At 45.3% G+C, this 27,151-nt stretch overlaps 1 long non-coding RNA gene across 1 annotated transcript in view; it reads left to right on the top strand.

Moving 5' to 3' along the window:
- Positions 1-27,151, top strand: part of LOC148141923 (uncharacterized) — a 55,797-nt gene that overhangs the window by 24,477 nt on the left and 4,169 nt on the right. The window contains exon 4 of the long non-coding RNA XR_015752395.1: positions 9,063-9,165. This is a non-coding gene — a long non-coding RNA (uncharacterized LOC148141923). The remainder of the gene's footprint in view (positions 1-9,062; positions 9,166-27,151) is intronic.

Here is a 27,151-nt window from a genome sequence, read left to right as displayed (position 1 = left end):
GTCAGAATCCAGTCAGAGCTCTTTGCCCATAAACAAAAAGAAATAAAACCCTTGTTTCCACTTATTCTGCGTGCACAGGAGTAACCATGGCAACATCCTTTACTAATCATCAGCAACCCTGACTTAATTTTCCCTTATGTGTCCTCTCAAAGCTGAGAGGGCGAAATGCGCAAGGATCTAGTCTCACCACAGTTCAGACCAAATGCAGGGGGTTCTAGGATTGCTCCATACTGATGGACAGTGGTCCTTTGAGACAGCTGTCCCAGAACATCCTGAAGCATCAAGAGTGTGAGCCGTGATAGAGCTCCTGCTGGTATTTGCTGAACACTTTTTCACATCTGCAAGAGTCGGAGATATAAGGGTTCCCCTGTCCTAAATTAGAAGAGATTTCAATTATTTTTTTTTACCAATCTAGGAGTAGTAAAACAATCCTCCTGCAGTCCTTTCCCATTTTAACCATCCCACTTTCCTGATTGAAAAATCAGTGTCTAATTATTCACAGGATTAAGCAGGAACCAAGCTGCTGCTCAAACAGAGCAGGGGTTTTCTTGTTTTGAATGCATTTTTGATTTTTTTTTTTAAAAAAGACAATTTCATAATAAACTACTTGCCCTGAACATAGTGAACCCCGTCTCACCCAAGCACTTATTATCTTCAACACATTTCTACCCCCTCCAACTGCCCACCCTCACATCACTCCACCCTCCCACTGTCCAACCCCCTCACTGCCCCACTCCTCACTGTCCCACTCCTCACTCTGCCCCACTCCTCCCACATCCCCACCAGCTCTCACTGCCCCACCCCCATTGCAACACCCCTCACACAGTCCCACTATCCCACCCTCAAACTGCTCCACCCCAAACTGCCCTACCCTCAACTGCCCCACCCCCCAACACTGTCCAACCCCCTCACAAACCCATCCCCTCCCACTGCCCCATTCCTTCCCATAGGCCCATCCCACTGCCCCATTTCCTCCAATGGTCCCGTCCCTCACTGCCCCATTCCCTCCCACTGAACAACTTCACATTTTCCCACATTCTACTCCATTTGACATTTTTGCCCAATTAATTAACCTATCAATATCTCTCCGCAAAATTTGTATCCCTATCACAACCTGCTTTTCCATCTATTTCTGTGCCAGCTGTAAATTAATACATTCACTTCCTTCCTCCAAGACATTAATATATATTTTAGTTATAGTCCCAGCACTGATCCCTGTGTTACCACACTGACTACAGATTGCCAACCTGTAAAAGAACCCATAATCCCCACTCACTGTGTCAATATATTACCTCCAACAACATGGGCTGTTATCTTATGACTTAACCTTGTGTGAGGTTCCATGTCTAACATCTGGAATTCCAAATATAATGCATGTATTGACTCTTCTCTATCCAATCTGGTTGAGACTCTCTCAAAAAACTTGAATAAATTTCCCTTCATGAAGCTACGTAGACTCTGCTTGATTAGATTATGGTTTTCCAAATGTTCTGCTGTTATTTCCTTAATAGTTTATTCTAATACATTTCCAACAATAGATGTTAGGCCAATTGGCCTACAGTTACCTGCTTTTTGCCTCCCTCCCTTTTTGTATAGGGGTGTTACTTTAACAGTTTTCCAATCCTCTTGGTACCTTTCCAGAATTGAATGATTTTTGGAAAATGAGAACCAAAGTATCCAAAATCTGTGGAGATACCTCTTTTCAAATCTGAGGATACAAGTCATTAGGGCCAAAGGGACTCATCTGCCTTTAGCCCCATTAGTTTGTCTAATACTATTTCCTTGGCGATGGTACTTAACTCCTCCCTGTATTCTTTAAAAGGAATTTCAAAGTTTCTTCCATCGCAAGGACTGATACAAACAACCTGTTTAACTCATCAGCCATTTCCTTGACCCCCAAAATCTTCTCTCCAAATTCATTTTCTGAAACGTTTATTGTCAGTTTTTTTTATTCTTTGCTCATTTGGCCTTGTGGTTTGTTTTCTGTCTTTCTTATCTTTTTAGTCTTTTTTATTTGCTGAATTTTAAATTTATCCCAGTCTTTGGGGGACTTTCAGTGACTTTTGCCACCTTCTATGCTTTTTCTTTCAACTTAAAGAATGTATTAACTTCCTTGGTTAGCCATTGGTTTATCCCTCTCTCAGAATCTCTCCTCCTTATTGGGATATATTTTTTCCTGACAGTCATGAGTTGCCTGCTTTAAATGTCACCGCTTGCTTACTGTTATTTTTGCCAATTTATCCGCCCAGTCTACCTGGGCTAACTCTGTTCTCATTTCAATGTAATTCCCTATATCAAAACTAAACATAGTTGTTTCTAAACCCAGTTTCTCACTCTTGAACTGAATAATAAATCCTAGCATGTTATGATCACTACTTCCTAGAGGATCTTTCACTCAAAGGTCATTTATTAAATCTGCCTCACTACCCATTATTATGCCCAAGATGGCCTACTCCCTTAATGGGTCTGTCACCCTCTTACTGCCCCACCCCTCTACCTGCCATTGGAAGCTTTCAATATTACTGGATATCTTGAAAGTGCTTTACTGCCAATAAAATGCTTTCGAAGTGTAGTAACTGTTATGAAGTAGGAACAGCAGCAGTAAATTGTGTACAACAAACTCTCACAAACAGGAATGTGATAAGGACCAAATAATCTTGTATTGTGACATTGACTGAGGGGTAAATACTGACCCAGAAACTGAAGATGAATCCCCTGATGATAATAATAGAAATAGGAGATTGAGGGGGGGACCTGATTTGAGGTCTACAAAATCATGAAGGGTATAGACAGGGTGCATAGAGATAAGCTTTTTCCCAGGGTGAGGGATTCAATAATGAGAGACCACGCGTTGAAGGTGAGAGGAGAAAGGTTTAAAGGGGATACATGCAGAAAGTACTTTACACAGAGAGTGCTAGGTGCCTGGAACGTGTTGCTGGCAGAGGTAATTGAGACAGGCACGGTAGATTCATTTAAGGTGCATCTGGATGGATGCATGACTAGTTGGGGAGCAGAGGGATACAGATCCTTAGGAATTGGGTGATAGACTTAGACAGTGAATTTGGATCGGCACAGGATTGGAGGGCCTGTTCCTGGGCTGTAAATTTTCTTTGTTCTTTGTTTTTTGTTCAACCATTGACTACCTCCTCAGTACTCATCGGGCCCTGAACCAAGACTTGAACCCAAGAACTTCTGATTTAGACATCAGTTCAGTTACCAACTGAGCTGCAGCTGACATTTAACTAAAGTGTTGCAAATGTATTCAATATAATTCCTCCTCAGAATGATCACAGAGGTCAGCTCTTGTATAATACATTGAATGGAAATGCAAGTCACTGTAACATTAACTTGTGCAGATGCAGGGAAGAAGATATTCTCAAACTGAAAATCACAGCCGTACTCAATAAAAAAGGCTCTTTATCATTGATCTGATCACTGTTAGAAAAACAAATCAAAATCATTTATCTCTGTGAGATTTGGAACTGCAGAGAATGGGGATGGCTGTAGCTTAATGACTATAAATATATTTCAAATTTGGTTTCAGTGGTAATTAAATATTCTTCACTGGTATGATAGGGATGTCCATTATAATGATCAGAAATTCATCAAAATCATTGCAATTCCCTTCAAAGAATACAGATGTACATTTATACGGCAACTTTCATAATCTCAGGACATCTCAAAGCCCTTTAGAGCTAATTGAGTGCTTTTGAGGTGCAATATGTAGTAGAGTATCACTGCAGGAAATGTAGCAGCCAATTTGCAAACAGCAAGGTCTCACAATCAGCAATGTGGTACAGACAAGAAAATCTTCCTTTCTGATGCTGATTGAGAGAAAAACTTGGCCAGAAGATGGGAGAATTCTTGTGTCCTTCTTTTAAAATAGCTCCAATGAAAAAGTCCAGTCTTTCTGATCTATTTTCATATCTCAAAACCTCCATTTCCGGCACCATCCTGGTAAATCTGTTCTGAACCCTCCCCAGTTTATCCTTCCTATAACAGAACAGCACACAGTATTCCAGAAGAGGCCTCACCAGCATCCTGTACAACCTCAACATGACATCCTAACACCTATTTTAAGAATTCCAAAGGGATTAAATAAAGTAGGCTATGACAAGTTATGTCACCCTGTCCAAGATGGTGGTACTAAGGCCCAGGACCCACTCATGATGTGTGATCAATACTAAAGTAATGGTGGGGATGGGGGAAATAGACTCAGTGAGTGTGTGGTCAATCTAGAGCACAAGATCCCTCTGGAGATGCTGACTGGCCTAGTTTACATTCTGTGCTGAACCAGTGATTCCTATAACACTAACGGCATGTGTGGCACTGCTGAAAAAACATCCATACCTAATTTTAATCTATAAATCTGCTGTTGCTATACTCTGTCAAAATGCCAATTAATCAAATCTTTAAAGTATCAATCGCAGCAGCTTGAAGCATTTGACACGTCTTTATCTTCTGTGAATAAGCATTGAGTCATTGACAAATGACCTACCAAGAAAAGAAAACTCATTACCATGTCATAAAACTGCCAGTTAACCCTTTAATGGGATCAGCTCATTGGTTCTGTACAGAGTGAATATTGGGTCGATGGACATGGAAACATACTGACTTGACATTGAGCATATGAAAGGGCACAAAGGAAATGGGGCAACTTGAATTAACATGGCGAGATAAGGGATTGCAAGATAGCAAAGACTGGGACCTGAATATTCAAGGGTACATGACGATCCATCAAAACAGGAAGGTGGAAAAAGGTGGTGGGGTAGCTTCATTAGTTAAGTATGATATTATTAAATAACACTTCCATTTAGAAGGACAAGGGCAGCAGATGTCTGGGAACACCACTACCTGCAAGTTCCCCTCCAAGTCACTCACCATCCTGACTTGGAAATTTATCATTGTTCCTTAAGTGGGTCAAATCCTGGAATTCCCTCCCTAAGGGCATTATGGTCAACCCTTAGCAAGTGGGCTGCGGCGGTTCAAGAAGGCAGCTCACCGCCACCTACTCAAGGGGCAACTAGGGACGGGCAATAAATGCTGGTCCAGCCGGCCACACTCACATCTCACAAGAAAAAAGAATTAATATAAACAAATGATCTTAGTTGAAAAAAAATCAAGATGCAGAATCATTTTTAGGTAGAGATAAAAAAAACTAAACTAAGAAGTGATTTGCCCATTGTAGGATAGGGTACTTCGGAAAAACCATTGGGGGGGGCATATGATTATAGGTCATGTGGGTTGGCAACATGGGTTGATTGATATGCCACAGGTATTAGTTTTACAACATCAAATATTTACAACCAATACCAATTAATTGGAAGCATGATTACCAAATTTGCTGAAGAGACAAAGATATGTAGACAAGTATTCTGTGAAGAGGACATAAGGAAAAGGATATGGCCCGGCCAAGTAAGTGGGCAAGAATTTGGCAGATAGTGCATAATGTGGGAAAATGGAAATCTGTCCACTTTGGCAGGAATAATATAAAAATAGCAAAGTATTTAGATTGAGAGAGATTGTCATTCAGAGGGATCTGGCTATTCAATACATGACTCACACAAAGTGAGAATGCAGGAACAACAGTGATTAGGAAGGCAAATGGAATATCATTGTTTATTGCAAGGGGAATAGAATTTGGCATTTGCTGTAGTTGGTGAGATGGCATCTGGTGTACTGCGTACAGTTTGCATCTCTAATTGGAGAAAGGATGTTACATTAGAAGGTTCCTTTGACCAATTCCTGGGATGAAGGGATTAAATGATAAGGAAAGGTTGGATAGGGTTTGGCCTGTATCCATTAGAGTTGGTTTTTTTTTAAATGAGAGATACTAAAACCTGTATCTTGAGTAGATTTAATAGGATGAATGCTGAAAAGATGTTTCTTATTGTGGGAGAGACAGGAATGAACAGACACAGTTTGAAAATAAGGCAGACCGAGCTCTCAAAGGGTCATTTGGCTGTGAAACTCTATTCTCCAGTGAGCAGTAGAGGCCGGAATATCGAATGTATTTTGGGCCACGTTGGATCGATCTTTCGATGACAAAGGAGTTGACAAATAGTTGGCGTGGGGAGCAAGAAAGGAGAGATCACAATCAGACTCGCCATGATCTTTGGACTAAGTGGACTTTTTCTTTCGTTATTATTATAGTGGGAGGACTGTAATTCTGAACTTCTTTTTCTTTATTTTTCTAATTTTATTACCATGATTTTGTATTTTTGAAGGTCTACAATGCTAGACATTTTGTTTCTTTATTTTTCGAACTTTTTTCCAAAGAATTTCTCCTCACGAACCTGTGCCAAGGCACTTCTGTGCCTAAGATAGTACTGTAATTAGCAGCTTGTACGTTTTTCACCGTACTCACGTGAGTACGTGACAATAAAGCTAATTCAATTCAATTCAATTCAATTCAAATAGTGATACAAACCCAATGGTGCATTTCTGTTCCTGATGAGTGACTTTGTAAGTATGAGGGTGTGTGTGTGAGGGAGTCTGGAGACAGATGCAGTGGGGTTTGTTGAGGGGTTTGGTCTGTATCCATTAGAGTTGGGGGTTTTTTAAAATGACTCTGAGCTCTATGAGACAAGGATCAACTGTGTTTTGGAGGACCATCCCCTTGGTGAAAGACACTCTGTGGTCTGCTGGGGGAATGTGGGATGGTCCACGTGAGCCACAGGGAGCAGGAAGGGTGAGTGACGGCAGAGTGTGAAATCTGGACGGCTGAGTGCCAGAGAACCAAGTGACACTTTCTTCCAAGGAGCACGTAGCAAGCAAGGAAATCTCCCGACTCTCGTTCTCTACGTCAGGCGCAAGAAATCCAGCAAGAAGTTCTCTTGTGTGAGGGAATGTGTGAATGTGTTGAATAAAGGAATATAGATGCTTTTCCCAGGATGACATGAGGCTTGGGAGAAAAGACCTTTGAGCTGACCTTCCGCATTGTCCCCCAATACCCCATCGATCGTCTCCAGGTCTTTGAAGGTCTTCCATGAGTAAAGGGTTGGTCAGTCTTTGCCAACTGGCATTTACTGGGGGTCTGCCCCTGTGAGCAAGCAACATTCACCAGGGAGAATGGACACGATATCATCCCACATGTCCAGTCCGACATGGACTTTGTGAACAAGCTGCATGCAAACTGCAGAAATTGTGAGATTGCTGATTGTTTGGATCATGTAGTAAGCTGCCAGCAAGGTGTTGTTGGCACTCACAGAGAAACAAGTTTGTAAAAGACCATTGCAATGGTCAGAGAACTGCTTCCTTATTTGCTTCCAGGATTTAAATTACGTACTGTGTGGAAACAGGCCCTTTAGCCCAACAAGTCCACACCGACCCTCCGAAGAGCAACCCACCCAGACCCATTCTTCACCTAACCCTACGGGCAATTTAGCGTGGCCAATTCACCCAACCTGCACATTTTTGGACTGTGGGAGGAAACCAGAGCACCCGGAGGAAACCCACAGACACGGGGAGAACGTGCAAACTCCACACAGTTAGTCGCCTGAGGCCGGAATTGAACCCGGGTCTCTGGTGTTGTGAGGCAGCAGTGCTAACCACTGTCCATGGTCCCACTGCAGTAATAGATTTCTCCCCTAGAATATTCCGACAAGCACCACGATGTCTCTTTGCTAGTGGTGAGGAGGGCACTACCCATCTAACTCTTCAAGTACACCTGGACTCTACATGCCACCACACGCTGCCCTTAAAGCGGCTGGGGGACGCGGAGGAGGTAGGGACTATTACACATCTCCTGCTGAAACGTGCTTTTGCAAAGGGAGTCTGGAGACAGATGCAGTGGGGTTTGTTGAGGTTTGTCCCAAGCAGCTCCACAACGCATGACTCTGAGCTCTATGAGACAAGGATCAACTGTGTTTTGGAGGACCATCCCCTTGGTGAAAACTTGTTGCTCTTCCAGACCAAGGAGCTGACCTTGATCGGGTGCAGACTGGCACATTCCAATGTCCAGGATTATGTGCTGAGGGATGCAGTAAAGATCGAGGCAGCTGCTGCTGAGGCACAGTGGGGAAAGAGCACCGTCTGAGGTCTTTTGGCTATGGAATCCTGAGGGTGTGTTAACCCGTAGAAACCCTCAGAGATTGCATTGCAATGTAAATAGTACCTGGTCATATTTGGTAAATATTCCAATTTATATTTATGGATGGAAGCATCTAAGAGTATAATACTCAAATAAAAAAATGTGGTATTTTTGTTGAATTATCTGTAATGTCTGGAACTATTTTATAACATGCTCGTAGATAATTTATACATATGGTACTTGTGTTTCTAAAAGTGGATAAATTCACTCCTGCTCCGACTGAAGACTGTCCCCTGGTTCCACAGGGTGATGAGCCATTGCTGCATCTCAAAGCGCCTTCACAGCAGGGATTTTCGCTACCACAGCAGCACTGGGAAAGCTGGTGGTTAGAGCTGGCACATATGGGTACTTCCCTGTTGTCCTCTATCTCAGGAATTGATTTCTGGGTAGGATGGCTTACCTTCCTAGGGGATGGCACAGTGGCTCAGTGGTTAGTACTGCTGCTTCACAGCGCCAGGGACTTGGATTCGATTCCCACCTCGGGCGACTGTGTGGAGTTTGCATATTCTCCCTGAGTCTGCGTGGGTTTCCTCCCACAGTCCAAAGAGCTGCAGATCAGGTGAATTGACCAGGCTAAATTGCCCAAAGTGTTAGGTGCATTAGTTAGGGGTAAATATAAGGTAGGGGAATGGGTCTGGGTGGGTTGCTTTTCGGAGGGTCGGTGTGGACTTGTTGGGCCGAAGGGCCTGTTTCCATACTGTAGGGAATCTAATCTTCCCTCCTGAGCCGGCTGAGGACTTTATATGGTCACTTAATGAGCGGCTCCCATCATTCACAGTCTTGGGGCAAAAGCTGCTCAAAACAATCCCCTACACCTTCTTCCCAACCCTTCCTTCCCTGTAACCCAGACCCTGCACTCACCTTGCATTGTCCCTGGTATACAGTGTCCCTGCGCCAACTGGGACCTTTGAAGCAGGTTCCCTCTTCAATGGTTTTTTTTTAATGATTTATTATCACTTGCATTTTACAGTGAATAATGCACAGAAACGCTTCAATCTGGCGCCATTTTGGATCGTTGAAGAGTAAAAAGATGGAACTGAAAGAAAGTCTATCTTCATTCCACCACTTCAACTGTGAGTCCTGAGCCAGCTCACCAAACACAGCCATGCCACCAACCCTCCTCCATCGCTTTGCCGCCTCCTGTGCCAGGCCCACCAGCCCACTCTTTTGGTGCCATCCCTTTGTCGCTGGGCTCACCTCCTCCTGAAGAAGGGCTAATGCCCGAAACGTCGATTCTCCTGTTCCCTAGATGCTGCCTGACCTGCTGCGCTTTTCCAGCAACACATTTCCATCTCACCTCCTCAACACCAAATCCCATGCTGAACCCACACTCGCCTCACAATCAGGACCCCCAGTGCCACCTCACTGTGACTCTCAGCCTCCAGTAGAAGCGGGGCATCTCTATCCCCGTGAAGTGATTGACCCCACTGATGGGTCACTCATTTCCAGTGGCTTCTCCCATTGGTGGTGGCACTGGGGGTGGATGAGGCATTACCCACATCGTAATGGCACCTAATACTCCATTCATTTTAACCCCAAGATGGAAAATTCCAAACTATGTATTGGATCTCCAAACTTGAACACTCAGGAATTGATGTTGGCTGCTTTTGACCAAGGTGGAAATGGGTACTGCAGATGCTGGAGATTAGAGTCAAGATTAGAGTGTGGTGCTGGAAAAGCACAGCAGGTCAGGCAGCATCAAGAGGTGGAGAGTCAATGTTCTGGGTATAACCCTTCTTCAGGACTGGGCATGGGTGTAAAGGGAGCTGCAGATAAAGGGGATGGGGGGAGGTGAAGAGGGTGGTGAGGTGGGGATAGGTGAAGACAGGTAGAGAGTACAACCTGGTTGGTCAATGGGAGGAATGAATCCGATTGATGGCTGGAAGGAAGGGTCGATCAGAGGAATGGAAGGGAGGGATGAGGGGGCTGGGAAGGGGGTTGGATGCCCTGGAGAGAACTCCACTGAGCTGCTTTGAAATAGTGCAGTATGATCTTTTACATTTAGCTGAGGGCTGTCTGTGCCACAGTTTAACATCCCAGTTAAAGAAATGGCTCCTCCAGCAGTAGATTTCTCACTGCATTAAAGAGGAGTTGGAATGGATCATGACCTGACAGCTAGAGAGAGGCAGTCAATATGCAGCATACAAAGACCACTGCCTCAAACCACAAGAGAATCAGCAGCATATTTCCAGTCCACAACCATGTCCAACAATGAACAGGATAGAGGACATTATTACTTGTACAATACCATAACAAAAGTATCCATTCTAACAAATCAAATGTCAACATTATTTGCAAAGCCAGGCAGGGTTAAACATATGGTTTTACATCTATGCTTTCTGTTTTGAGGTGCTTGTGGTGTTGTGCTCTCTGGGCTACCAGTTTTGTGCTGCAATACTGTTCCATATTAATCGCAAAGAGGACTGACTGAAACCAGCTGGATCAGATTGACCAGTTTCTCCACGCCCTTCACTAGGTGCCTTCCCAAAGCAAGGAGCGCCACCCAGAGTCCTGGATGAGCAACGTCAAAGCTATTGGCTTCCTCAAGAGTTTCCCACTCATTTCAGTTCTTAGGCACTTCACAGGGAAAGTAATAGACAAAGGAGTTGTGGAAATAACTCTGCAGAGGCTGCTACCCCATCACCAAGTCTCCCTTTATCTATAGATAGAGAGTCCTTGACATTGATCCAGCTCCCACACAGCCAGTTCTCAGAACCTCCTATTTATTTTTTTTTTAGAGTCCTTGCACGTGCACACACTCACACTGATCCAACTCTACCTCCTGTTTATTTTATATTTTATTAAACAAATTACAAAAACAGTTTACAACAAACAGTTACATTTACAGCTGCATACAAGAGACAGCAATTTTAGAAGGGAGAGGAGCAGCAAAGCCAGGCCCCAAACCCTACCATTCAAACAGTTTACAGGGACATGAGGACAAACCTCAAATCCCAGTTTCACAAAGATATAAAGAGACAACAGCAATGACAGTTGTACATTAGACAGTACATACAAAAGTGCAGACAAACCTCCTGTTTATATCTATCAGCCAGGGCTCCCTGATTGGATCAGATTAACAGCCCCAATCATGTTCTATGAGGTCCACTGGCTAACCTCATTACAATCACTGCAATTGGCAGATTGATCAAAGAGATAGATTTAAGGAGAAATAGAAATGACAATGTATTCAGTTGGTCGAGGGCTTTAAACTAAATAGTGTTGGGGTTGGTTTAGTTGCATGGAAAATTAAGGAGGAGAGCAGAGTCAAAAGTGTGGTACTGGAAAAGCACAGCTGGTCAGGCAGCATCCAATGAGCACATTCCTGATGATGAGCTTTTGCTCAAAATGTCGACTCTCCTGCTCCTCGGATGCTGCCTGACCAGCTGTGCTTTTCCAGCACCACACTCTTCAACTCTGGAAAATTACGGAAAAAGTTAAAGAGAGTAGGGGGTCAGCAGAGATTATAAAAGCTTCAAGAACCGATAATAGAACAGAGAATTTATAAAGGGTCAAGAAACTAACTTCTGGCAGATAACGGGACAACGGTGAGAAGGAGGACGATCAATGCAGGACTGAGGGTGTTGTGCTTAAATGTGAACAGTATATGAAACAAGGTAAATGAGCTTGTAACACAGACTGAAGTTGGCAGGTACAATGTTGTGGGGAGACATGCTTGTGAGGAAATCAGGTATGGGAACTAAATATTGAAGGATACACGTCCTATCGAAAGGACAGGCAGCTGGATAGAGGGGACAGGGTTGCCTTTTTAGTAAGAAATGAAACTAAATTGATAGCAGAAGTGACATAGAGTTGGAAGGGGTAGAAGCTGTGCAGGAGGGTTGAGGAACTACAAAGGAAGAAAGACCCTGATGGGAACAATGTACAGGACTCCGCGCAACAATCAGTATGTAGGGGGGGACAATAAATATGGCAATAGTAAAGACATGTAAGAAAGGCACTGTTATAATAATCGAGAGAGATTTCAATTTGTAGGTGGAACTGGGAAAATCAGGGTGGTAGTGGATCCTAAGAAAAGGAATTTGTGGAGTCTCTACGAGATTTTCTTTTTGAGCAGTGTATGGTAGAGCCAACTAGGGATGAAGGGCTTTTGCCTGAAACGTCGATTCTCCTGCTCATCAGATGCTGCCTGAGCTGCTGCTTTTCCAGCACCAAACTCCCAACTAGGAATCAGGCAGTTTTGGATTTGGCGATGTGTAATGAGGCCAATTTGATTAGGGAGCTGTAGGTGAAGGAACCCATGGGGGCAGTGGCCATGATATGATAGAAGTCACCCTGCAGTCTGAGAGGGAGAAGCTGGTGTCACATGTGAGTAAAGGTAACTACAAAGACATGAGGGAGGAGCTGGCCAGTGCTGAGCGGAATGTGAGCCTAGCAGGGACGATGGTGGAGTAACAATGGCAGGAGTTTCTGGGGGTAATCCATGAGGCACGGCAGAAATTCATCCCAAGGAAGAAATCACATACTGAAGGGAGGTGGTTGTCTTGTGGTATTATTGCCAGTATACAAATGCAGAGACCCAGGGAATGTTGAGAGGGCCTGGGTTTCAATTCTGACCAGAGCAGGTGATGGAACTTGACTTCAATTAAGAAAAAAATCTAGAAACAAGAGTGTAATGGTAACTATGAATCCATGGGGAAAACCTGTCTGGCTCCCTGACTTTAGGGAAGGAAACTGCTGCCCTTACCTGGAATGGTTGACATGTGACCCCAGACCTGCTGCAATGTAGTTGGCCCCTTAAACCTCTTTGGGCAATTAGGGATGGCCCTAGCCGGTCATGTCCTCATCCTGTGAATAAACTTAAGAAGACCAAATAACCATGGGAAGTCAGGGACAGCATAAAAGCAAAAGATAAAGCATGCAGTGTGGTGAAGGGTAGGGGAAGGCATAGTGTTGGGAAGCCTTTAAAAAGCAAAAGAGGATAACTAAAACAATGTAATAAAGGGGGGAGATGATGAAAAACAAGAGTAAGCTAGCTAGGAATATAAAAGAATATTGTAAAAGTATGTTTAGCTATCCTAAAGCTAACAGAGAGGCGAGAGTGGATGTTAGGCCAGTGGAAAATGAGGCTGGGCAAGTCATAATGGGGTACAAAGGAACTGAATAGATACTTTACATCAGCTTTCACAGTAGAAGACAACAGCAGCATACCAGAACTTCATGAGAGTCGGGGGCAGAGGTGAGTATAGAGGCCATCACTAAGGAGAAGGTGCTGCAGGAGCTGAAAGGGCTTTAGGTAGAATAATCACCCAGGCCAGATAGACTACATCCTAGAGCTCTGAAGGAGACAGCTGAGGAGATTGTAGAGAACTTGGTGGTGATCATTCAGGAATCACTGGAGTCAAGGGGGGGGGGGGGTCCCAAGGACTGGAAAATGGCTTATGTAGCCCCCTGTTTAAGAAGAGAGGGGAGGCAGGAGACAGGAAACTTTAGGCTAGTTGGCCTGATCTCAGTCATTGGTAAGATTTTAGAGTTCATTATTAAGGATGAGATTGGGGAGCATTTACAAGTGCATGTTAAAATTAGGCTGAGTCAGTACAAGGGGAGGTCATGCCTGACAAATCTGTTAGAATTCTTTAAGGAGCTAATGAGCAAGTTAGACAAAGGAGAGCCAGTGGACATGATCTATATGGATTTCCAGAAGGCCTTTGAAGGGTACCACACAGGATGCTGCTAAATAAGACAGACCCCATCTTTTGTGTAAAGGACTGCACACATAAAGGAATGGCTGGCTGGCAGGAGGCAGAGAGCAAGGATAAAGCAGACTTTTTCGGGATGGCAGCCAGAGACTAGTGGAGTTCCACAGGGATATGTGTTGGGACCATTACTATTCATGTTATACATTAATAAACTGGATGACAGAAGTGAGGGCATTATTACTAAGTTTGTAGATGAGACAAAAATAAGTGGAGGGACAGGCAAGAAGTAGAGAGGTTGCAGAAGGACGTGGACAGGCTCGGAGAGAGGGCAAAGAAGTGGCAGATGGAGTACAATGTGGGAAAGTATGACGTCATGCACTTTGGCAGGAGGAATAGACAGGAGGGAACGGTTTTAGAAATTTGAAGCACAAAGGGTCATAGGGGTCCTAGTTCAAGATTTCCTTAAGGTTCAGTTGGCAGTTAAGAAGGAAAATGCAATGTTAGTATCCATTTTAAGAAGACTAGACTATAAGAGCAGAAATGTGCTGCTGGGGCTGTACAAGGCTCTAGTCAGACCACATTTGAAATACTGCGAGCAGTTTTGGGCCTTGTATATGAGGGAGGATGTGCTGGCCTTGGAGTCCAGAGGAGGTTTACAAGAACACTCCTGGGGATGAAGGGCTTGCCATATGAGGAGCGGTCAAAGACTCTGGGTCTGTACTCAATGGAGTTGAGAAGGATGAGAGGGGGATTTGATTGAAACTTTCAGAATATGGAACAGCCTGGATAGAGTGGATGTGGAGAAGAAGTTTCCAATAATACGAGAGACCAAGGGCACAGCCTCACAGCGATGCAATGACCCTTTAGAACTGAGATGAAGAGGGATTTCTTCAGCCAGAAGGTAGTGAATCTGTGGAACTGATTGTCGCAGAAGGCTATGGAAGCCAAGTCATCGAGTATATTCAAGACAAAGATAAATAGGTTCTTGATTGGTAAGGGGATCAAGGGTTACAGGGAGAAGGCCGGACAATGGGGTTGAGAAACATATCAGCCATGATTGAATGGCAGATCAAACTCAATGAGCTGAGTGGCCTAATTCTGGATGTAGGTTTGCTTGTTGAGCTGGAAGGTTCGTTTTCGGACGTTTCATCACCATGCTGGGTAACATCATCAGTGAGCCTCCGGATGAAGCACTGGTGCCGTGGCTCACTTTCTATTTAGCCACAAAACGGCATGACCCAGTCTCACTAGTATCCTTACATATGGATCAGGAAGGACACCACTTCGACTGGGACAACACACTCATCCTAGGACAAGTGAAACAGACATGCATGAGAATTCCTAGAAGCATGGCATTCCAACCAAAACTCTATCAGCAAACACATTGATGTGGATCCCATTTACCACCCTCTGAGAAAAAGAACAGGAAATGACGTCATCATGGGAAATTACATTACCGCAGGAAATGACATCACCAACCCAAGGAAACTTAAACACAAAAATAGAAAGTGGGCCATGCCACCAGTGCTTCATCTGGAGGCTCACTGAAGATGTTACCTAGTATGGTGACGAAACGTCTGAAAACGAACCTTCCAACCTTTTATTAAAATAAGGCAGGATCTGGTCAAAGTGGACAGACACTTGAGGGTAAACCTATAGCAGAACAGTGGGAGGTGTTCAAAATGGAATTGGGGTCATACAAGCCCAACATGTCTGCTTTAGGGTGAAATTTAGGAGCATTCAATTCTGGTCTCCTTGCTAAAGGAAAGATGTTGTTAAACTTGAAAGAGTTTTAAAAAGATTTAAAGGATGTTACCAGGATTGAGGGGTTTGGAAGGAAAGACTGAGTAGGCTAGGGCTAATTTCCTTGGAGCATTGGGGGCTGAGGGCTGACCTTATAGGGGTTTATAACGTCATTAGGGGCATGGATAGGGTAAATAGCCAAGGTCTTTTCCCTGGGGTATGGGAGTCCAGAACTGGAGGGCATATGTTGAAGGTGAGATGGGAAGATTTTAAAGGGACCTGAGAGGCAACCTTTTCACACGGAGGGTGGTGGGTGTATGGAATGAGTTGCCTGAGGAAGTGGTGGAGGCTGGTACAATTACAACATTTAAAAGGCATTTGGATGAATAGAAAGAGTTTGGAGGGATATGGGCCAAATGCTGGCAAATGGGACTAGATAATTTAGGATATCGGGTCAGCATGGGCCAGTTGGGCCAAACGGTCTGTTACTGTGCTGTACATCTCTATAACTCTATGAACACACCCAAAGAACCCTGGATATCCAGCAACATTCAGGACTGGACGCAAAGTAAAAGAGAGACATAAAACAGGACAAGGGGATCTTATTGGAGTATAGAAAGTGCAGGGGAACGTACGGAAAAACTGGATAAGACAACGGCAGAAACAGCCCTGTCAACCTTGCAGGGTCCTCCTCACTAACATCTGGGGGCTAGCGCCAACATTCAGAGAGCTGTCTCACAGACTAGTCAAGCAACAGCCTGATGTTGTGATACTCACTTAATGATACCTTACAGACAATGTCCCCGCCACCACCACCACCATTCCTGGATATGTCTTGTCCCACTGGCACAGGAAAAACACAGGCATATGGCATACAGTCAGGAGGGAGTTGCCCTGGGAGTCCTCAACATTGACACTGGATCCCATGAAGTCTCATGGCTTCAGGTTAAACACGGGCAAGGAAACGTCTTGCTGATTACCCACATAATGTCCTCCCTTGGCTGATGAATTGGTATTGCTCCATGTTGAAAAACACACAGAGGCAGCACTGAGGATGGTCAGGACACAACATGTATGCTGGGTGGGGGATTTCAATGTCCATCACCAAGAGTGGCTCGGCAGCAGTACCACTGATCGAGCTTCTCGGATCCTAAAGAATGTAGCTGGTAGACTAGGTCTGCATCAGGTGGTGAGGGAACCAACAAGAGGGGAAAATATTCTTCACCACATCTTTACCAAACTGCTAGCTGCAAATGTATCTGTCCATGACGGTATCGGTAAGAGTGACCACCACACAGCCCTTGTGGAGACAAAGTCCCACCTTCACATTGAGAATACCCTCCATCGTGTTGTGTGGCTCTATCACTATGTTAAATGGGACAGACTTCAAATAGATCTAGCAACTCAAGACAGGGCATCCATTAGGTGCTGTCAGAAGTGATGATGTTTGCTGATGATTACACAATGGTCAGCATCATTTGTGACTCTTTAGATACTGAAGCAATCCATGTCCAAATGTAATAAGATTTGGACAATATCCAGGCTTGGTTTGACAAGCGACAGGTAATATTCGTGTCTCACAAATGCCAGGCTATGACCATCTCCAGTAAGAGACAATCTAACCCACTACAACTTGACATTCAATGGTGTTATCATAACTGAAACCCCCACTATCAACATCCTGGGGGTTATCAGAGACCAGAAACTCAACTGGATTCTCTATATAAATACGATGGTGACAAGAGCAGGTTAGAGGCTGGGAATACTGCGGCGAGTAACTCACCTCCTTAAAAGCCTGTCCACCATCTACAAGGCACTAGTCAGGAGTGTGATGGAACACTCCCCACTTGCCTGGATGGGTGCACCTCCAATAACACTCAAGAAGTTTGATAGCAGCCAGGACAAAGCGGCCAGTTTGATCGGCATCACATCCACAAATATCCACTCCCTCAGAAGCAGCAGCATGTACTAAAAGCAAAATGCAGTGCAGAAATTCACCAAAGATTCTCTGATAGCATCTTCCAAATTCACAAGCACTTCCATCTAGAAAGACAAGGGCAACAGATACTTGAGAACACCATAAGATCCCCTCCAAACCACACACCATCCTGACTTAGAAATATATCACTGTTCTTCACTGCTGCTGGGTCAAAATCCTGGAATTCCCCCCCAAGGGCATTGTGGGTCAACCCACAGCAAATGGGTTGTGGTGGCTCAGTGGTTCGCACTGCTGCCTCACAGCACCAGGGTCCCAGGTTTGATTCCAGCCTCGGGCGACTGTGTGGAGTTTGCACGTTCTCTCTGTGTCTGCGTGGGTTTCCTCCGGGTGCTCCGGTTTCCTCCGGTCCAAAGATGTGCAGGTCGTGTGAATTGGCCATGCTAAATTGCTCATAGGGTAAGGTGCACTAGTCAGAGGGGAAATGGGTCTGGGTGGGTTACTCTTCAGAGGGTCGGTGTGGACTGGTTGGGCTTAAGGGCCTGTTTCCACACTGTAGGGAATCTAATCTAATCAAAGCAGCTCACCATCACCTTCTCAAGGGCAACTAGGGACGGGCAATAAATGCTGACCCAGCCAGCAACACCCACATCCAACAAGTGAATTTTAAAAAAATTAGGGGAGCAAAGGAGGGGCCATGACCCACATCATTAACCTCCCCATCATGGACCCCTCCATCCTTGAACCCCATCACTGAACCCTCCCCTAACTCTGACCCACATCTCTGACTGTCCTATTAATGAACCCCATCACAGACATCTCCATCACTGACCCCCAACACTGACTCACTTCCCTGACCCGTTTCTCGTTCCTGACTCCTCCCCATCACTGACCATCATCCCTGACCTCATCACTGACCGACATCCCTGACCTGTCCCCCATTCCTGACCCTCATCCCTGACTCACATCACTGACCCCTCCCCCATCACTGACCCCTCCCCATCATTGACCTCTCCACATCACTGACCCCCATCATTGACCCCTCCATCACTGACCTCCATCACTGACCCCCTCCCCATCACTGACTCCTCCCCATCACTGACCCCCATCCCTGACCCATCCCACATCCCTGACCCCTCCCTATCACTGATGCCCTCCCTATCACTGACTCCTCCCCCATCACTGACCCCCATCGTTGACCTCTCCATACCTGACCCCCATCACTGATCCCCTATTACTGACCCCCTGTCACTAACCCTCCATCAATAAGTCCTAATGCTGACCTCCCCATCACTGGCCTCCTACACTGAACCCCGTCACTGACCTCTTCCCCCCCTTACTGATCTCTGTCCCATCGCTGACCTCTCTGCCATCGCTGACCTCTCCCCCACATGACTGTTGCCTCCAACATCACCACATCCTCCATTTCCAACCTGCCCAATAGTCACTATTCCTCGATCAGTGACCCCTCAATATTAACCATCCCTCTCCCACATCAATCATTGGCCAATACCAAAAAGGAGTTGAGTTATTCACCTCCACCGCTTCCTCCTAACTTTTCCCTTCCTCCTCTACTGATTCCGCCTCCTCCTCCTCCCTCTTCCTCCTCCTGCTCATCCTCCCAGTTCCTCGCTGGTGTAGCTGATAGGGAAGCCTCTGTCACAGTGAGATAATGCAGTGGGCAGTAGGAGGGACATCTTGTTGTGCGGTAATTGCAGTAGGGCTCACACAAGCAGAAATATTGCTTGAGTAATCCCATGGTGAGATCAATGATTTTTCCTGTGCGTGTGTGTGTATGTGTGTTAGAAGGAGGGAGTCACTGGAGTGTTGATCTACAGAATAGCAGCATTGTTGTCACATTAGTGTTAAACAGGCTGGCTGATATTACAATCGACTTACCCTATTTGGTCCCAGCTCACACCTGCCTCACCCTGTAACACTACATTTAACATCAAGAAGTGCAGTTCTGGAAGTTTAGAACCGTTGGCACCAAATGAGTGGGCACTTGGGAGGGAGTTTCGTAGTTTTGCTCTTTTAACTGTTAAACGTCCTTAACTGGGAGAAGAGTTTCAATCATTCTATGTTTTTAGAGTAAGTAGGATGTCTGAGACTCCAGTTCCTTTTTATTACCCCCACATTACTGTAGTGCTTATTTTTACCCCAGCACCCATGTTGTGTTCAAACATGACATATATATCCTGCTACACTCATTGGAGTGTTATCTCTACCAAAGTCCCATTGTGCAGATGAGACAGACAAGTTGCCTCTTCCTTAGCCTCTGTCCTTTCCAGTCCTGAGCTTTTCTGAGTTGCCTGCTCTCTGTGCTGGGTGTTCCTTGCAGTAAAAACCACTTGCTGTTTGATGAATAATTGAATTGCGTCAGTCGCAGGATAGAAATGACTCACATCTCATTTATAAAAAATTCAAAAGGAAGAGACTGAATTAATCAATTAGACGTTTTGTCTGAGCAAGATGAACTTGTGATTGGGGAGCCTATAATGCCACAAACGCTCTCTTCGAGAACTAATGCTAGTAATGGGTCAATAAAAATGAAAGAATTTACATGAACTGTTGACAATACACACTGGCAGAGATGCAGAAGACCATTTAGAGCTGGGCAATGGGATCCCTCATCATCTTCCTTCCAGAACTTGCTTCAGCTTCTAGATTGAGGCTGTGAGCTGTCAATCTCTGGACATGGGCAAGTCCCAAAAACCAACTCCAGCTGGCCTTTTTGAAACTTGTGTTGGACTCAGTCTCCCATTGCCTCACCCAAGTTGGCTAAACCCTAGCTCTGGCAGTGAAGGCAGTACAAGATAAGGAGTTTGATCCAGCTGCAAAAATATTGCGATTTTAATTCAGCACTGCCTTACCGTGTCATGCCTCACCTTCAGATAATCACATATTTTTGTCAACTTTATCATTTCTTTTCTGAACAGGAGAGTGGGGTGCAGGCAAATACTAATTTCAACAAATGTCAGAAAACCCTGGAATATCTGATCATTATGACATGACGGTCTGTGGAATTTTGCTGTGTAGAAATTGGCTGCTGTGTGTCTTAGGTGGGCACAAAGCAGGGATAACTATTCTCCAGTGCACTAGAGTAACCTCTGCTGTTGGTCTTTGAGTTGTGCTGCAGGGTCTTTGACATCTACAATGCAATGGTGCGGCTAAACTAAACCTTCAGATGGTCACTCCCACAATCCAGAGAAAAGACTTTGTCTATTTATCCTATCCATGCCCCTCATGATTTTATAAACCTCTATAAGGTCACCCCTCAGCCTCTGACACTCCAGGGAAAACAACCCCAGCCTGTTCAGCCTCTCCCTGTAGCTCAAACCCTCCAACCCTGACAACATCCTTGTAAATCCTTGATGGTCTCCATGTTGTAGAGCAGTTGATCTTCCGTAATTACACCGGCAGCACTCCCCACCTCTTCCTCCGCTACATTGATGACTGCATTGGCGCCACCTCGTGCTCCCCCGAGGAGGTTGAGCAATTCATCAACTTCACCAACACATTCCACCCTGACCTTAAATTTACCTGGACCATTTCTGACACCTCCCTCCCCTTCCTGGACCTCTCCATCTCCATTAGTGACGACCGACTTGACACTGACATTTTTTACAAACCCACCGACTCCCACAGCTACCTGGATTACACCTCTTCCCACCCTACCTCTTGCAAAAATGCCAGCCCGTATTCCCAATTCCTCCGCCTCCGCCGTATCTGCTCCCAGGAGGACCAGTTCCACCACAGAACACGCCAGATGGCCTCCTTCTTTAGAGACCGCAATTTCCCTTCCCACGTGGTTAAAGATGCCCTCCAATGCATCTCGTCTACATCCCGCATCTCCGCCCTCAGACCCCACCCCTCCAACCATAACAAGGACAGAACGCCCCTGGTGCTCACCTTCCACCCTACCAACCTTCGCATAAACCAAATCATCCGCCGACATTTCTGCCACCTCCAAACAGACCCCACCACCAGGGATATATTTCCCTCCCCACCCCTTTCCGCCTTCCGCAAAGACCGTTCCCTCCGTGACTACCTGGTCAGGTCCACGCCCCACTACAACCCACCCTCCCATCCTGGCACTTTCCCCTGCCACCACAGGAACTGTAAAACCTGCGCCCACACCTTCTCCGTCATCTCTATCCAAGGCCCTAAAGGAGCCTTCCACATCCATCAAAGTTTTACTTGCACATCCACTAATATCATTTATTGTATACGTTGCTCCCGATGAGGTCTCCTCTACATTGGGGAGACTGGGCGCCTCCTAGCAGAGCGCTTTAGGGAACATCGCCGAGACACCCTCACCAATCAACCACACCGTCCCGTGGCCCAACATTTCAACTCCCCCTCCCAGTCTGCTGAGGACATGGAGGTCCTGGGCCTCCTTCACCGCCGCTTCCTCACCACCTGACGCCTGGAGGAAGAACGCCTCATCTTCCACCTCGGAACACTTCAACCCCAGGGCATCAATGTGGATTTCAACAGTTTCCTCATTTCCCCTTCCCCCACCTCACCCTAGTTCCAAACTTCCAGCCCGCACTGTCCCCATGACTTGTCCGGACTTGTCCTACCTGCCTATCTCCTTTTCCACCTATCCACTCCACCCTCTCCTCCCTGACCTATCACCTTCATCCCCTCCCCCACTCACCCATTGTACTCTATGCTACTTTCTCCCCACCCCCACCCTCCCCTAGCTTATCTCTCCACGCTCCAGGCTCACTTCCTTTATTCCTGATGAAGGGCTTTTGCCCGAAATGTCAATTTCAAAGCTCCTTGGATGCTGCCTGAACTGCTGTGCTCTTCCAGCACCACTAATCCAGAATCTGGTCTCCAGCATCTGCAGTCATTGTTTTCACCTCCATGTTGTATAAGCTCATTGGATTCTTGGTCACCATAAGGTAGATATGCTGCCACCATTTTCCTTTGAAGTTGAGATCTCGAGGAACTGCTATGGTTACTGTGATATAGGAAGACCATGAGCCAGTCTAGGGAGAAAATGTTCATGACTTAAACAAGATATATTTATTACATGTCAGGAGTAAGGTACAAGCTACATTGAGATGGTAGACAGTGTTACGGAGAACATGAGGAGACTTCGATGTTGGGTTTCCTTCCTCCAGTGCTGTTTGACCTTTCCACCCCCAAGACCCCATTTTGAATGGAGCTTAATGCAGTCTTCACCATTAACCCTTTCAGAACCATGTAGAGCAGGACTTACACACTTAATGGTAAGTTCCTCAGGAGTGTTGCTGAACAAAGAGACCTTGGAGTACAGGTTCATAGTTCCTTGTAAGTGGAGTTGCAGGTAGATAGGATAGTGAAGACGGCATTTGGTATGCTTTCCTTTATTGGTCAGAGTATTGAGTACAGGAGTTGGGAGGTCATGTTGCTGCTGTACAGGACATTGGTTAGGCCACTTTTGGAATGTTGTGTGCAATTCTGGTCTCCTTCCTATTGGAAGGATGTTGTGAAACTTGAAAGGGTTCAGAAAAGATCTAAAAGAATGTTGCTCGGGTTGGAATGTTTGAACTATAGGGAAAGGCTGAATAGGCTGGGGCTGTTTTCCCTGGAGCATCGGAGGCTGAGGGGTGAGCTTAAAGTAGTTTACAAAATTATGAGGGGCATGGATAGGGTAAATAGGCAAAGTCTTTTCCCTGGGATGGGGGAGTCCAGAACTAGAGGGCATAGGTTTAGAGTGAGAGGGGAAAGATATAAAAGAGACCTAAGGGGCAACTTTTTCAGGCAGAGGGTGGTACGAGTATGGAATGAGCAGCCAGAGGAAATGGTGGAGGCTGGTACAATTGCAACATTTAAAAGGCATCTGGATGGGTATATGAATAGGAAGGGTTTGGAGGAGCATTGACCAATGGGACTAGATTAATTGAGGATATCGGGTCAGCATGGACAGGTTGGACCGAAGGATCTGTTTCCATGCTGTACATCTCTATGACTATATGATAGGAGAGGGTTGATGGAGTTGCAGTTTAACATCTCACACTAAAAACAGGCCCTTGCGCTGAGGTTGGCTGTTCACATTTCTGGGATGGGACCTAAACCCACAATCTTCTGAACCAAAGCTGACAGCATGGGGAGCAAAGGAGTGAGCTATGATTGGCCAGTCTTCATCGTGGATGGAAGGAACACTGAGGAAAAGTGCTCCTGCACTTTCTCTTCCTACCAGGGTAGGCTGAAGACAGGTTGAAGTTACTTCTGAACTGGAGATTCCAAATACTGCGCAGCTTGACGTTATGTAACATCCTCCGTCACCAAAAGTTTTCTGCCCATCGGTAGGTTCTTGATAATTATTCAGGGAAAGATGGCAAAGTTAATTTTTTTTAAACTACAGATAGTATTGGAAGACAACTGCAGAGCTCACCTCAGGTGGAGCAAGGATAGAACCCTGTGCTGTTCCCTTTAAGCTAACCTACATGCTAGCTGGTTAGTTAACTGAGCTAAGTAGCTGGCTCTATAATATTATACTGGCATTATTGTATCATGGTTGTTTACACTGGAAGTACAGATAGAGCCAGGAGTCATTACAGCACAGAAGGAGGCTATTTAGCTCATTAATTCCACGCTAACTCTCTGGAGAGCAGCCCAGTCAGGCCCATTCTGCTGCATCCCCATAGCCCATGCACGTTTATTTCCACCATCCATTCTGTTTCCATCCCATGCTCATACGTAGAGAGTTCTAGGTCATTACCACTCGCTGCATAAAATTGTTCCTCCTCAAGCAGCCCTCCGAACCCCACATAATGCCTGAAAACCTAAACCCATGCCCCTCCAGTCCATCACCCATCAGTTGACCGGCACAGTCCTTCTTTATCACTCTTATCCAAACAAATCATAATGGTGTACCCCTCAAACAAATCTCCTCTCGATCTACTTTACTCCAAGGAGAACAAACACTGCTTCCCCAGTTGGATTGTAGCTAATAGCAGATGAGTATTTAATGAGCTCCTTAGACAGTTGCTAATTCTCCCCTCTCTGGAATTACAAGAATCACTGAAGGGATCCGAGTGGGAGCTTTGGTTGGTCATTCTTTGCTCAGCCGAACATTCTGACAGTGATCACACTGGACCATCAGTAAGGCCAACAGTGTGTGCAGTGCAAATCTCAAACCAGGAGAGGTGATGGTCTGGCCTGTTAATTCAGACACCCAGGTGATATTCTCAGGAACTTGGTTCAAATCTTGCCATGTTTGGTGGAATTTGAAATCAATTTTTAAAAAAAGAGGCATTTGGATGGGTATATGAATAGGAAGGGTTTGGAGGGATATGGGCCGGGTGCTGGCAGGTAGGACTAGATTGGGTTGGGATATCTGGTCGGCATGGACGGGTTGGACCGAAGGGTCTGTTTCCATGCTGTACATCTCTATGACTCTAAGAGTCTAATGATGGCGATGAATCCATCGTTGATTGTTGGAGAAAAATGCCCATCTGGTTCACTCATGTTCTTAAGGTAAGGAAACAGCTATCCTTACTGAGTCTAATCTACATGTGACTCCAGACCTGCAGCAATGTAGTCAACTGTTAAATGCCCTCTGGACAATTAGGAACAGGCAATAAATACTGGCCTAGCCAGCAATGCCCACATCTGTGAATGATTTTTTTAAAAAAAAGGCATAGCTTACTTTGAAAAGCTTAAAATGTGCTGTCTTGAAAGGATTGCTTCAAGTTAAATATATTGTATGACAAAAGGAGAGGCAATTAGGTGGAAAAGGTATTGGAACAGTTAATCTAACCAAAAAAATGTAAAGATCATTTAAGAAAGTGAATAATGAAAATGTTCCAATTGAAACAATCCAGAATCTTATAAGTTTTTATTGTTTGGTGTAACTTGAATTTAACAACAAAAGGATATGGTACAAAAAGTACACAGTTGAACAATGAGAGATACTGCATCATTAACATAAGTTTTCTGAAATCTGTGGATTTGGAAGAGTCAAAAGTCACTACTGAGTTTTCCGTAGCATGGAAACTGGAGAAACAGCCCATTTGTCTAGGAAGGAACACACAGACACACACACGCACAGACACACACAGACAGACACACACACAGACAGACAGACAGACACACACACACACACAGACAGACAGACACACACACACACAGACAGACACACACAGACAGACAGACACACACAGACAGACAGACACACACACACACACAGACAGACACACACAGACACACACACACACACACACACAATAGCTACATAAAAAGCACTGTACCAAGCATGAAACTACTGGATTGCGAAATGGCTCATTATTGCATTTATTCATGTGCAGTGTCTTTATTACAAAATATTTGTACGAAACTTGAAATCAAAGGAAATTCTGTCATTAGAAAGATAATTTTAAGCCATATTTCCAGTTTTCACTCCATTCGACAGTTTTAAATGCAAATGTTTTCAATAGTTCGCCATTTTCCACACACCAACACCTTTGCTCCACCTCTGCGCTCGCCCTCCCCCCCCCCCCCCCCCCCCCCAACACATTGAAGACTTGCATTGGTACCTACTTCATGATGCCAGTCATGCACCATGCCATCACTCAATTTGACATTCACTTGGTCTGAATGAGGACAGTCAGATTGGAAGAGTTTGAAACATGAAGAGCTTTCACAGCCAAATCCAAACAGACACCAGCCAGCAAACAGGAGCAGGTATTCTGATTGATGGGTTGCTGTGGTTCTGTTCGCCGAGCTGGGAATTTGTGTTGCAGACATTTCGTCCCCTGTCTAGGTGACATCCTCAGTGCTTGGGAGCCTCCTGTGAAGCGCTTCTGTGATGTTTCCTCCGGCATTTATAGTGATTTGTACCTGCCGCTTCCGGTTGTCAGTTCCAGCTGTCCGCTGCAGTGGCCGGTATATTGGATCCAGGTCGATGTGCTTATTGATTGAATCTGTGGATGAGTGCCATGCCTCTAGGAATTCCCTGGCTGTTCTCTGTTTGGCTTGTCCTATAATAGTAGTGTTGTCCCAGTCGAACTCATGTTGCTTGTCATCTGAGTGTGTGGCTACGAAGGATAGCTGGTCGTGTCGTTTCGTGGCTAGTTGGTGTTCACGGATGCGGATCGTTAGCTGTCTTCCTGTTTGTCCTATGTAGTATTTTGTGCAGTCCTTGCATGGGATTTTGTACACTACATTGGTTTTGCTCACGAGCACCACAACAGAATCACAACAACGAGCACCCGAGCTACAGATCTTCTCCCAAACTTTGATTGATGGGTTTTTTCCCCCTCCCGACAGACCCAGGGATAGTGTACTCAGCACTATTTCCAGCTGCAATCAGACACCCCAGCACAAACCAAGAGGACAAGCCATCCTCACTCGTGAAGCAAGCAATTGACAATTTAGTTTTCAGATCCAACTGCAGCCTGTTCCATAGCACAGACAATCTGGGTTTGTCGCACGGCCAGAACCGTGGTTAGAACACACTGTTCTTCTTCAACACATCAAGGATCAGTGTATTTCCCCACATAAAGCACCTACCTTTATCCCATTCTCCTCACTACTCCATTACTCAAAACACTACCTTCAGTTTCAATCAACCCATTATCAATTTCTCGGAGACGTCCCACCAGTAGTGGCTCTGCCTTTAGCTGCTGAGGCCTGAAACTTTGGAATCCATTCCCTAAATCCTCTCTACGTGACCTTTCTTTGACATTCCCCTGAAAACTACCAAACTGGCCGCATTAACAA

The sequence above is a fragment of the Chiloscyllium plagiosum genome, unplaced genomic scaffold (genome assembly GCF_037043375.1).
Source record: "Chiloscyllium plagiosum isolate Xiang-an unplaced genomic scaffold, Cpla_swu_hap1 HiC_scaffold_31, whole genome shotgun sequence".
Lineage (NCBI taxonomy): Eukaryota > Metazoa > Chordata > Chondrichthyes > Orectolobiformes > Hemiscylliidae > Chiloscyllium > Chiloscyllium plagiosum.
This window is presented reverse-complemented; position numbering and strand designations above follow the sequence as displayed.